Genomic DNA, 13,661 nt, shown 5'->3' with positions numbered 1-13,661 from the left:
CCATCAACACTGGGGCTTCCAACACGCACAGCCTGGGCCTCGGAGACCTGAGCCCTGACCCACCACGCCCTGGCACTGGGCCGGGCACCTTGCGTGATCCCCAGTCCCCGCAGCACCTCCCTCACCCTGGTCACGTTCCAGGGCCCCTCTGAAGCACCTGCTGTGAGGGATGTGGGTTGGGGGACAGGGACTCGGGCCTGAGCTGCCGGGTGTGGGGGGGTCGGGAACCCAGGCTGAGCGTGTGGCTGGGGACCAGACAGATGGGGACGGAGGAGGACATGCCGTGTGCCCACTGCCTGCCTAGGGGCTGGACCCACATCCAGTCTAGGCCATGTCCCCCCGGCCTGTGAGCCTTCACTGTGACCCACTAAAACATTCAGGAGCTTTGAAAGCAGCCCCCGTCCTTGTCACTACACGATGACTCTGAGTGTCACGCCGTCCCTGCTGGATCCACCCTCCAGCCCCAGTGAGGCAGGCTGGGCCCCAGGCAGCAGGTGGTGAGGGCAGCGGGCACAGCCACCCTACAGCACACAACAGGGTCACGGAGACGCGCCCACCACACCCTGTGCACACGCTCCTCACGGCACTGAGTTCACTGAGGGCGCTGGCATTTGTTCTTCAGGAGTCCCACTGTGTCCCCCGCCCACACCCCTGTCCTGCTGGGGCTGCAGCTGGGTCCCGGGGCACAGGGCGGCCCTGGGCACCTTATCATCTTGGTCCGTGTCGGGTGAGCTGCTGGCTCTCTGTGGAGCTGGCAGAGCTGCGGTTCAGCCTTGGAGGCTGGTCCTGGGGCCCAGCAGCCGTGGGGAGCACTGCCCGGTCCCGTGCCCGCAGGAAATCACCTGGGCTGAGGAAGGGCCCACACACCGATGGGATCGGGGTCAGGCAGCACGCACCTCACACTGAGATCCCATGTCCCGAACTGGGGACACGGCCCAGAGGCACTGTTCCGTGAGGGGCTCAAGATGGGGTCTCCTATTTCAACTTTCACTCCTTCTGCACCTGTTAGCTGGGAACCTTCTAGAGGGAGGGGTGTCCTCAATCATGGAGTGGTTGTGAGCTGAGCACAGATCATGCCGGAAGGTACATGGCTTCTTCTTCACCAGGAACAGTGCAGAGAGACAGAGACACAGAGACAGAGTAACGGAGAGAGACAGAGAGACACAGAGACAGAGACAGAGTAACAGAGATAGACAGAGACAGAGAGAAAGGGTCACAGAGAGACAGAGAGAGAAAGAGAGACAGAGACAGAGTAACAGAGATAGGGACAGAGAGAGAGACAGAGTCACAGAGAGACAGAGACAGAGCAAGAGAGACAGAGAAACAGAGACACAGAGAGAAACAGAGACAGAGATTGTTACAGAGAAACAGAGACAGAGAGAAACAGAGACACAGAGACATACAGACACAGAGACACAGAGAGAGACAGAGACAGAGACAGAGAGACAGAGATACAGATTAAGAGTTATAGAAAGACAGAGGCAAAGAGAGAGAGAGAGTAAGAGTTACAGAGAGAAAGATAGAGATAGAGACAGAGACACAGGGATATAGAGACAGAGAGAGAGAGACAGAGACAGACACAGAGATAAGAAAAGATACACAGAAACAAAGAGAGACAGAGACAGAGATATAGTCACTGTCACATTCATACCCATGGTCACCTGCTCACACACTTGCGCACTTGCACACTCGCACACTCACACACTCGCACACTCGCGCATTCGCACACTCACACACTCACACACTCGCACACTCACACACACACTCACACACTCGCACACTCACACACTCGCACACTCACACACTCACACACTCACACACTCGCACAGTCACACACACACTCACACACTCACACACACGCACACTCACACACTCACACACTCGCACACTCACACACTCGCACAGTCACACACACACTCACACACTCGCACACTCACACAGTCACACACTCTTACACTGAGGTTCCCTCAGGCCCTGTCACTTCCGATGGGGCCCATGGCATGTCTAAGCCTCTGGACCACCAGCCCCTGGCTCACCGGTGTGTGCCCACCACACCCCGCCTTGGGGGTCCCCTCTGTGAACTGGGCACATGCCGTCCGCTCTGTTCATGGGTGGCCTGGGGGAAACAGGGCCCACCCAAGGCCTGGCTCAGGAAAGGCCTCAAACACACATGGCCCAGGAGCAAAGGGGCAGAGCTCAGCCTGCAGCTGGGAGCGGGCAGGGGTAGTGGAGTGGGCGGAGGGCCTGGAGGGCCTGCAGATCTCCAGTGTCTCTGGGAAGGGGGCCCAGGAGCAGCCCAGTGTGGCCGGGCTGGCAGGGTTGAGGAGGTGGGGGCAGTGAGGGAGGGGTGACTAGGCTGTGTGGGGTGCCGGGGGACACTGGGTTTGCTCCGGCTGAGCCCAGGCAGTGCCCGAATCCCTGAGCTTCCAGGAGGAGAGGAGGGCCGGGGTCAGGCAGAGGTGGGCCGCAGGGCTGAGGGCTGGGGCTGGTAGGGAGCAGTCGGTTGGTTGAGGGCACCATTACACGGAGGGCTGTGAGACAGGATCCCCCATTCCCTTCATTCCTTGTGCACGTTAGTGAGGAACCTTCTAGAAGGAGGGCATTGCTCACGGTGGGTGGGCACGAGCACAGATCTTGCAGGCTGGCATGCTGCCGTTAAGTGCCTCTCTTTACTTTCCAGATCTCAGCATGGCAAGCCCGTCCTGCGCTCTGGGGTCTTTCTGGAGTCCAAGCTGCACAGCCCTGGTGGGCATCACACCTGTACCCACACTTTGGCTGGGCCCGAACCTCGCACCCTCCCAGCCCCCACGTGGCTCTCCCTTGGCCATACCAGCCTTTTGCCCGTCCTCCTACCTCACCCTAGGTCTGCCTGGCCCTCCCCTCCCTTCCTAGCCCCCCAGGGAGGCTGGAGGGCACCCCTGCGTCCACCAGCACCAGCTCCTCGTGGGCGAGCCTTCTGTGCGCCAGTGGTGCTGACTCCTGTGTTGGGAATGGTGCCATGACAGTCCTGGGCCCTCCGCCTTCCTGCTTGGCAGACACTCCTGCTCCCTGCACCCTCACCGGGCACCTGTGAGCCCTGAGGGCCAGTGGGGGTCTCACAGCTGCTCCCTCCCACAGCCTAGCCTCGGGCCCCAGGGGTCTGCATCCAAGGGGCCAAGGGCTCCCTGCGGTCTCAGCCCGAGTGGGACTTTGAGACCTCGTGTTCTCTGCAGGGTGGGACCTGCCCAAGGCTGCTGGGGGCTTCCCAGGGGTCCTGTGGGTCCCAGCTATGGGCAAGCTGGTGAGGAAAGTGGGTCCTGCCATGGCGGTCAGGTGGGCTGAAATTTCCGCATCTCTGGACTCAACAGCAGGTCCCTGGTGCGGCGCCCACCCCTCCCCCAGGCAGGTGTGAGGGCTCTGATCTGTTTCTCCTTGAGTGACTCATTCTGGGCAAACTTGGCCCTCAGGGCCCATGCAAATGGCTGTTTGTTCCACACCGAAAACATGTTTCTCGCCCTCTGAGGCTGTTTCCAGAAATAGCTTGCACGATTCTCCACCTGCAGCTGCAGCCGCTGCCCACCCAGCGTGGCCAGGCTGACCCAGGCCTCCAGATTCAGGGACACCCGCCCCCTCCCCCAGCGTGGCCAGGCTGGCCCAGGTCTCCAGATTTGGGGACACCTGCGCCCTCCCCCAGCGTGGCCAGGCTGGCCCAGGCCTCCAGATTTGGGGACACCTGCCCCCTCCCCCAGGACAGGCGCACTTGGGTTACTGACACTGGGCCCACCCTGCCAATGTCAACTTTATTGAACTCAGTGGTTCTCAACTTGTTGCCATCTTTGGGACCAGGGCCCCAGAGGCAGCTCCCAGGTTGGCAGGAAGGGCAGGGGAGCCAACGCTGGCAGGGCTGGAGAGGGGAGTATGCTCAAGTCCCCAGGGCCCCCAGCCAACCCCCACCCCAGGAGCCCCAAGGAGGCTGAGCAGAGATGGCCCTGGTGGCCTGGGCACTGGCAACCCTATTGCTACAGGGCCTGTCTGGTGCAGGCCCCAACCTCCCCCATCCTCAGGGCCTGGTGGTCCCCACTGTGCAGAGAGAACACCGAGGCTCAGCAGGGCCAGGGACATGGCCTGAGGTTACATGGTGATGGGGGCTGGGTCTCCGGGCCTGGGGGCCGTGGTGGGTGCAGCACCCGGACTGTGGGCTGTGGCGTCCCTGCTCCCAGCTCTGCCACACCCGTCTCCATCTGAGCCTCCAGCCCTGTCTTTCCTGCTGTCCCTGTCTCTGGCCACCCTTATGTCTCCCTCTCTCTCTCTCTGCCTCTCTGAAGGCATCTCCCTGCCTGAATCTCTGTCTCTGTCTTGTCGTCGGTGTCTCTGACTCATCTCTGTCAAGCCTGTCTATTGGGTGTTGTCCCGCCATCTTGCCTGTTTTGGCCTCTCTCTCTTTCTATGGGTCTCCGTCTGTGCCTCCTTTCTCCGTCCGTCTCTGCCCTGTGTCTGTCTCTATCCCACCCTCTCTCTTCCTGTCTATCCCTCCCTCTGTGCCTGTCCCTTTGCTGTGTCTTTCTTTGCCTCTGTCTCTCTGTCTGTCTCTGTGTCTCTGTCTCTCTCTTTCTGTATCTCTGTCTATATCTCTGTTTCTCTGTCTCTTTGTGTCCCTCTGTGTGTCTCTCTCTGTCTCTGTCTTTCCATGTCTCTGTCTATATCTCTGTCTCTCTGCCTCTGTATCTCTGTCTCTCTTGTCTGTCTCTTCCTGTGTGTGTCTCTTTCTGTCTCTCTGACTCTGTCTCTATCTCTCTCTGTCTTTTCATCTCTGTCTCTGCCTCTCTGTGTCATTTTGTGTCTCTGTTTCTGTATGTCTCTCTGTCTGTGTCTCTTCCTCTCTGCAGCTCTCCCTCTCTCTGTCTCTCCTTATCTCTCTCTCTCTGTTTCTTTCTCTGTCTCTTTTTGTCTTTGTGTCTCTCTGTCCCTGTCTCTTCCTCTCTGTATATATCTCTCTGTCTTTCTGTTGCTGTCTGTCTCTGTTTCTCTTCACCTCTCTCTGTCTCTCTTTGTCTCTTTCTCTGCCTTTCTAACTCTCTGTCTTTCTGTCTCCATCTCAGTCTCTCTTCTTATCTCTGTCTCTATCTCTCTGTCTCTCTCACTTTCTGTATCTTTCTGTCTCTGTCTTTCTCTTATCCCTATCACTCTGTCTCTATCTGTCTCTCTATCTCTCTATCTTTCTCTCTCTGTATCTCTCTGTCTCTGTCTCTCTCTTATCTTTATCTCTATCTCTCTGTCTCTGTCTCTCTATCTCTTTCTCTCATCCCTTTCTCTGCCTCTTTCTCTCTGTCTTTCTCTGTCTCTCTGTATCTCTGTCTCTATCTCTGTCTCTTATCTCTCTCTCTGTTTCTATCTCTATCTCTTTCTCTGACTCTCTGTGTCTCTCTATCTCTGTCTCTCATCTCTATCTCGCTGTCTCCATCTCTATCTCTTTCTGTCTCTCTGTATCTATCTCTGTCTCTCTAGCTCTGTGTCTTTCTCTGTCTCTCTGTATCTCTGTCTCTGTTTCTCTCATCTCTATCTCTGCCTCTTTCTCTATCTCTCTCTGTCTTTCTCTGTCTCTCTGTAATCTGTCTCTAACTCTTTGTCTCTACCTTTGTCTATCTCTTTCTCTGTCTCTGTCTCTATCTGTCTCTCTATCTCTCTCTGTCTTTCTCTGTCTCCCTGCATCTCTCTATCTCTATCTCTGTCTTTCTCTGTCTCTCTGTATCTCTGTCTCTATCTCTGTCTCTCTATCTCTCTCTGTCTCTATCTCTGCCTCTCTATCTCTCTCTGTCTCTCCCTGTCTCTCTGTATCTCTGTCTCTCCATCCCATGTGGGTCCGTGGGTTTCCCTGAGGCTCAGAGGCCTGTCTCGGCCAGCACAGACAGGGAACAGGGTGTGGGCTGGATGGTGGTCCCTTGGGGACCAGGCCTGGGGGGTGCAGGTGGGCCCGTGCTGCTGTGCCCCCAACTCACAGACAGACCCTGGCTCTGGCCCAGCACCTGCTCGCCGCTTCCAGCTGCAGCCTGAGCTCTGTCCGTTTGCTCCTGGGCCGTGTGTGTTTGGAACCTTTCCTGAGCCAGGCCTTGGGTGAGCCCTGTTTCCCCCAGGCCGCCCATGAGCAGAGTGTAGGGCATGTGCCAGCTCCCAGACGGGACCTCTGAGGTGGGGTGTGGTGGGCACACAGCCGTGAGCCATGGGGCTGGTGGCCCAGAGGCCTGGACATGCTGTGGGCCCCATAGGCAGTGACGGCTTGAGGGAACCTCAGTGTGAGCGTGTGAGGGCGTGAGTGTGTGAGCGCGGGTATGAACGTGACAGTGACTCTCTGTCTCTGTCTCTGTCTCTCCATATTTCTATCTCTCTGTGTCTATCTATCTCTGTCAATCTGTCTCGATCTCTCTGTCTCTATATCTCTGTCTCTCTGCCTCTATCTCTGTCTCTCTAACTCTGTCTCTCTCTCTGTAACTCTCTTTATCTCTTACTGCCTGTTTCTCTCACTCTGTCTCTGTCTCTCTTTGTCTCTGTCTTGGTCTCTGTCTCTCTGTAACTTTATCTCTGTCTCTCTGTTTCTATCTCTGTTTTTCTCTGTCTCTGTCTATATCTCTGTCTCTCTTTATCTGTCTGTCTCTGTGTATCTCTATCTCTCTGTAACTCTTTATCTCTGTCTTTCTCTGTGTCTGTGTGTCTCTGTTTTTCTCTCTCTCTGTCTCTTTCTCTGTCTCTGCCTGTTTTTTTCTCTCTCTGTCTCTGCCAATGTTTCTTTCTGTGTCTGTCTTTCTTTTTCTTTCTCTCTGTCTCTGTCTTTATCTGTCTCTAACTCCTCATCTTTGTCTCTGTGTCTATTTGTGTCTGTGTGTCTCTCTGTGTCTCTGTTTCTTTCTCTGTCTCTGTCTCTCTGTGTCTTTCTCTCTGTGTCTCTGTGTCTCTATTTCTCTGTCTCTGTCTCTCTGTGACTCTGTCTCTGTCTGTCTTTGTTACTCTGTCTCTGTCTCTGTCTCTGTGTCTCTGTCTCTCTGCACTGTTCCTGGTGAAGGAGAAGCCATGTACCTTCCGGCATGATCTGTGCTCAGCTCACAACCACTCCATGATTGAGGACACCCCTCCTTCTAGAAGGTTCCCAGCTAACAGGTGCAGAAGGAGTGAAAATTGAAATAGGAGACCCCATCTTGAGCCCCTCACGGAACAGTGCCCCGGGCCATGTCCCCACTTTGGGACATGGGATCTCAGTGTGAGGTGCGTGCTGCCTGACCCCGATCCCATCGGTGTGTGGGCCCTTCCTCAGCCCAGGTGATTTCCTGCGGGCACGGGACCGGGCAGTGCTCCCCACCGCTGCTGGGCCCCAGGACCAGCCTCCAAGGCTGAACCGCAGCTCTGCCAGCTCCACAGAGAGCCAGCAGCTCACCCGACACGGACCAAGATGATAAGGTGCCCAGGGCCGCCCTGTGCCCCGGGACCCAGCTGCAGCCCCAGCAGGACAGGGGTGTGGGCGGGGGGCACAGTGGGACTCCTGAAGACAAACGGCCAGCGCCCTCAGTGAACTCAGTGCCGTGAGGAGCGTGTGCACAGGGTGTGGTGGGCGCGTCTCCGTGACCCTGTGTGTGCTGTAGGGTGGCTGTGCCCGCTGCCCTCACCACCTGCTGCCTGGGGCCCAGCCTGCCTCACTGGGGCTGGAGGGTGGATCCAGCAGGGACGGCGTGACGCTCAGAGTCATCGCATAGTGACAAGGACGGGGGCTGCTTTCGAAGCTCCTGAATGTTTTAGTGGGTCACAGTGAAGACTCACAGGCCGGGGGGGACATGGCCTAGACTGGATGTGGTCCAGCCCCTAGGCAGGCAGTGGGCACACGGCATGTCCTCCTCCGTCCGCATCTGTCTGGTCCCCAGCCACACGCTCAGCCTGGGTTCCCGACCCCCCCACACCCGGCAGCTCAGGCCCGAGTCCCTGTCCCCAACCCACATCCCTCACAGCAGGTGCTTCAGAGGGGCCCTGGAACGTGACCAGGGTGAGGGAGGTGCTGCGGGGACTGGGGATCACGCAAGGTGCCCGGCCCAGTGCCAGGGCGTGGTGGGTCAGGGCTCAGGTCTCCGAGGCCCAGGCTGTGCGTGTTGGAAGCCCCAGTGTTGATGGAATCAGATGCCCACATCCTCATCCCTGCCTGGGGCCCCTTCTCCAGGAGCCCTGGGTTCAGTCAGAGTCCAGCCAAGGTCCCCTCCCTGGCCAGAGGCCTCACTGGCTCGGTCACTCTCACCTCATGGCCCCCACCCCCTCACCTGTGCCAATCTGGCCACTCTGGGCTGCTCCTGGCCCCCTTCCCACAGACACCGACCCACAGGTTCTCCAGGCCCTCCAGGCCCTCTGCCCACTCCACGGCTCCTGCCCCTGACCCTGTCCTGTTGACCTCCCAGCGTCCATCCCTGTCCTCGGGCTGCACCCTGCTGGCCGTCCTGTTCTCTGACCATCCCCCACTGTCCGGTCCCTCCTGGGAGACCCAAGGCTGTCCCAGGCCTCAGTCCCAGGGCTGGGGTCACAGTGCCCAGGGTCCCAGGACCACGTGCTCCTGCCTCTGGCATGTTGTTATCCACCCCAGCCTCCCCAGCCTGATGTTCGGGGTCCCGTGTGGGCCTGTGGGTTTCCCTGAGGCTCAGAGGCCTGCCCCGTCCGGCACAGACAGGGAACAGGGCGAGGGCTGGGTGGTGGCCCAGTGACCTCGGGGGCCAGGCCTTGGAGTTGCAGGTGGGCCCAAGCTGCCGTGCCCCCCACCCGCAGACAGGCCCCAACTCTGTCCCAGCACCCGCTCGGCCGCTCCCAGCTGCAGGCTGAACTCTGTCCATTTGCTCCTGGGCCATGTGTGTTTGGGTGTGAGTGTGGGTATGAATGTGACAGTGACTTGGTGTGTGGGTGTGAGCGTGGGTGAGGGTGTGAATGTGTATGGGGTGTGTGTGGAGGGGTATGTTTCTGTGTGTGTGTGTGTGTGAATGTTGTATAACAGCTGCGGTGTGTGTTTGTGTGTGTGTGAGGGGCTTGCCCCCGAGTTCCTGGGCCCAGCTTGCTGCCTCTTTCTCCCTGTGTGTTCTCCGCCTCTGTTGTGTATTTCTGTGTCCATGTCTCTTTTTCCCTGTTCCCATCTCCTCTCTTTTTCTTCCATCTCTGTCTCTCCCTGTCTGTTTCTTCTTATCTCTCTCACCTCATCTCTCTTTCTGTCTCTTGTGTCTCTGTGTCTCACTGTTCTCACCTCTGTCCCTCCCCGTCCCTGTCTCTTATCTCTCTCCATCCCCATCTCTCTCTGTGTTTGTCTTTGTCTCTCCTTTCCTGTCTCTGTCTCTTGTCTCTCCCCATCCCTGTCTCTCCCTTTGTCTCTGTGTCTCTTGTCTCTCCACATCCCTGTCTCTGTCTATGTCTCTGTGTCTCTCTGGGTCCCTGGTCCAATGTCCCCTTCCCAGAACCCCTGTTTCCCTGGTGCGGGGTGCAGGTCCTGCTGTGGCCCTGTGAGCTGTGCCTGTGCTGGACACAGCCTGCTGGGACAGCCGCTCAAGCCCCAGGGCTGGGTACTGCATCCTGGCTCTGGCCAAGGGCCCCGGGGAGAGCTGAGGGAGGTGCATGCAGGGTGTGGGGCCCACCACGGTCACTGCCAGATGCTCAGTGCCAGTGCCTCCCTCGGTCTGCTGTGTGGTGGGCACAGCCCTCATGAGGGCTGCCCGTGGAGGAGGCCTGCCTCCTGGAGAGCCCGGACAGGTGGACAATGGCCTGTGCAGACCCTAGCGGAACCCAGGCTGGTCCTGGCTGGCCCCAGATGACCCCGGATGGCCCTGGCTGATGCTGGCAGAACTAGGCTGGTCCTGGCTGGCCCCAGATGACCCTGGATGGCCCTGGCTGACCCCAGATGTCCCTGGCTGACCCTGGCAGAACTAGGCTGACCTTGGCTGACCCTGGCTGGCCCTAGTTGGCTCTGGCTGGCCCCAGATGACCCTGGCTGACCCTGGCTGATCCTGTCTGACCCTGGATGACCTCAGATAGACCATAGTTGACCCTGGCTGACCTCTGCCTAACCTTGGACCTGGAAAGCCCTGGCTGACCCTGGGCAGCTTAGGGCTGGGCCTCCCTGTGGCTGCAGCCCCTTGCTCAGGCCCCAGGTGCACCTGGCCAGGTCTCGGTTTTGGGGCATGTTTCTCAGAACAGGAGTTCTCTGGCTGGTACACCTGGCCTGGGCTGTGTTCACAATGACTCAGCCGCCCCACAGGGCTATTTTGGGTATTTCTGCAGGTGATGGGGTACAAGAGGCTTCAGGAGAAAGAGAAAAGCAAGAGAATACAAACAGCATGTCCTCCCCCCACCTTCCTGTACCCACTCCTGTACTGTACTCCCTCCCCAGTGGTAAATCCAGATCTGGGGACCCCTTAGGGGCTGGGGGTGTAGATCATGGGGCCTGGGCTGGTCCTCTCCCCACCAAGTCCTCTTGGGGCCTACACACCCCTCTGAGCCTAGAAAAAATGGAGCAAGTCATTGGGGTCATTTCTTCATCTACCACCGAGTGCATGCATTGAGAGGGTCTCCGCTTCCCTGAAGACCTCCCTCCACTGCTGCAGGTCACTCATTAATGAGGGCGAAGGTTCAGAAATCAGATAGGACTCAGTGTCTAGACAGACTGATACAGGCTCAGAAAAGGAATAAGACTTCAAAATGAACATGTATAAGAAATGGACCAGAAATCAGTGATCAGGGACAGGGATTCATGATCTGGTCCAGTGCTCAGTGGTCAGGAACAGGGCCCAGTGATCCGGACCAGGGCTCAGTAATCAGGACCAGGGCCCAGTGATCAGGACCAGGACCCAGCGATAGGGGTCCAGGGCTCAGTGATCAGGAACAGTGCTCAGTGATCAGGACCAGGGCCCAGTGATCTTGTCCAGGGCTCAGTGATTTGGTCCAGGGCTCAGTAATTTGGTCCAGGGCCCAGTGATCAGGAACAGGGGTCAGTGACTGGGTCCAGGGCTCAGTAATCAGGACGAGGGCTCAGTGATCAGGAACAGGGCTCAGTGATCTGGTCCAGGGCTCAGTGATTTGGTCCAGGGCTCAGTAATTTGGTCCAGGGCTCAGTGATCAGGAACAGGGGTCAGTGACTGGGTCCAGGGCTCAGTAATCAGGACGAGGGCTCAGTGATCAGGAACAGGGTTCAGTGATCAGGAACAGGGGTTAGTGATCAGGAACAGGGCTCAGTGATCAGGACCAGGGCTCAGTGATCAGGAACAGGGGTTAGTGATCAGGACCAGGGCTCAGTGATCAGGACCAGGGCTCAGTGATCAGGACCAGGGCTCAGTGATCAGGAACAGGGGTCAGTGATCAGGAACAGGGCTCAGTGATCAGGAACAGGGCTCAGTGATCAGGAACAGGGGTTAGTGATCAGGACCAGGGCTCAGTGATCAGGACCAGGGCTCAGTGATCAGGAACAGGGGTTAGTGATCAGGAACAGGGCTCAGTGATCAGGACCAGCACTCAGTGATCGGGAATAGGGCCCAGTGATCAGGACCAGCACTCAGTGATCGGGAATAGGGCCCAGTGATCAGGACCAGGGCCCAGTGATCAGGACCAGGGCTCAGTGATCAGGAACAGGAACAGGGCTCAGTGATCAGGAACAGGGGTTAGTGATCAGGAACAGGGCCCAGTGATCAGGAACAGGGCTCAGTGATCAGGACCAGGGCTCAGTGATCAAGACCAGCACTCAGTGATCGGGTCCAGGGCTCAGTGATCAGGAACAGGGCCCAGTGATCGGGTCTGGGGCTCAGTGATCAGAACCAGGGCTCAGTGATCAGGAACAGGGCCCAGTGATCGGGTCTGGGGCTCCACGATTGGGAACAGTGGTCAGTTATCAGGACCAGGGTCCAGTGATCTGTCCAGGGCTCAGTGATTAGGAACAGAGGTCAGTGGTCAGGATCAGAGCTCGGTTACCAGAAATAGGGCCCAACAATGAGGATCAGGGCTCAATGATAAATATCAGGGTTCAGTGATCAAAAGTAGGACTGAGTGATTAGAATCAGGGCCCAGTGATCAGGACCAGGACTGGATGATCAGCACCAGGACTCAGAAGTCAAGAGCAGAGCCCACTGATCAGGACCAGGATTCAGGGACCAGAACCAGGGACCACTGGTCAGAACCAGAGCCCAGTGATTAGGAACAAGACCCAGTGATGAGGGCCAGGGCTCAGTGGTCAGGACCAAGATTCAGGGATAAGAACAGTACCCAGTGATCAGGACCAGGGCTCAGTGATCATAACTAGGGCTCAGTGATAGGACCAGGACTGAGTGATCAGGACCAGGACCCAGTGATCTGGTCCAGGGCCCAGTGATTAGGACCAGGGCTCAGTGATGAGGGCCAGAGCTCAATGATCAGGACCAGGATCCAGTGATCAGGACGAGGGCTCAGTGATTGACTATTGACTAGGACCAGAGCTCAGTTATTGAGTGTTGACTGGGACAAGGGCTCAGTGGTGAGGACCAGAGCATAGTTAGCAGGACCAGGGCCCAGTGATCAGGGCCAGGGCTCATTGATCCAGAACATTGCCCAGTGATCAGGATTAAGACTCAGCAATCCAGCCAGGACTGAGTTATTAGGACCAGAGCCTAGTGATCCAGACCAGGGCTCAGTGATCACGACTAGGGCCCAGTGATCAGGACCAGAATTGAGTGATCAAGTCTAGGACTCAGGGATCAGCACCAAGACTGAGTGATCAGGACCAAGACTCAGTAATCAGGACCAGGGCTCAGGGGTAAGGACCAGAGCACAGTTAGCATGACCAGGGCCCAGTGATCAGAAACAAGGCCCTTTGATCAGGGCCAGGGTTCATTGATCAGGAGCAGGCTTCAGTGATTAGGATCAGGGCTCAGTAATCAGGACCAGGGCCCAGTGACCAGGATCAGGGTCTAATAATCAGGACCAGGGCTGAGTGATCAGGACCAGGGCTGAGTGATCAGGTCCAGGGCTGAGTGATGAGGACCAGGATGGAGTGATCAGGACCAGGGCTGTGTGATCTGGACCGGGACTGAGTGATCAGGACCAGGGCTGAGTGATGAGGACCAGGGCTGGGTGACCAGGACCAGGGCTGAGTGATCAGGACCAGGGCTGAGTCACCAGGAACAGGGCTGAGTGATGAGGACCAGGGCTGAGTGACCAGGACCAGGGCTGTGTGATCTGGACCAGGGCTGAGTGACCAGGACCAGGGCTGAGTGATCAGGACCAGGGCTGGGTGATCAGGACCAGGGCTGAGTGATGAGGACCAGGGCTGGGTGATCAGGACCAGGGCTGAGTAATCAGGACCAGGGCTGAGTCACCAGCAACAGGGCTGAGTGATGAGGACCAGGGCTGAGTGACCAGGACCAGGGCTGTGTGATCTGGACCAGGGCTGAGTGACCAGGACCAGGGCTGAGTGATCAGGTCCAGGGTTAAAAACAGGAGTAGGACTCAGTGATCAGGACTAAGGCTCAGTGATCAAGGCTAGAATTGAGTGATCAGGAACAGGGCCCAAGTAGTAGGACCAGAGCTCAGTGATCGGTAAAAGGGCCCACTGGTCAGGACCAGGGCCCTGTGATCAGGATGAGGACCCAGTGAGGAGGACTAGGGCTGTCTAGGTTATGGGGAACAGGGATCCCACATAGTTCTTGGGAGCAGGCTTC

Source organism: Trachypithecus francoisi, unplaced genomic scaffold, assembly GCF_009764315.1.
Source record: "Trachypithecus francoisi isolate TF-2019V2 unplaced genomic scaffold, Tfra_2.0 Lachesis_group3, whole genome shotgun sequence".
NCBI classification, from domain to species: Eukaryota; Metazoa; Chordata; class Mammalia; order Primates; family Cercopithecidae; genus Trachypithecus; species Trachypithecus francoisi.
Note: the sequence above shows the minus strand (reverse complement) of the source record.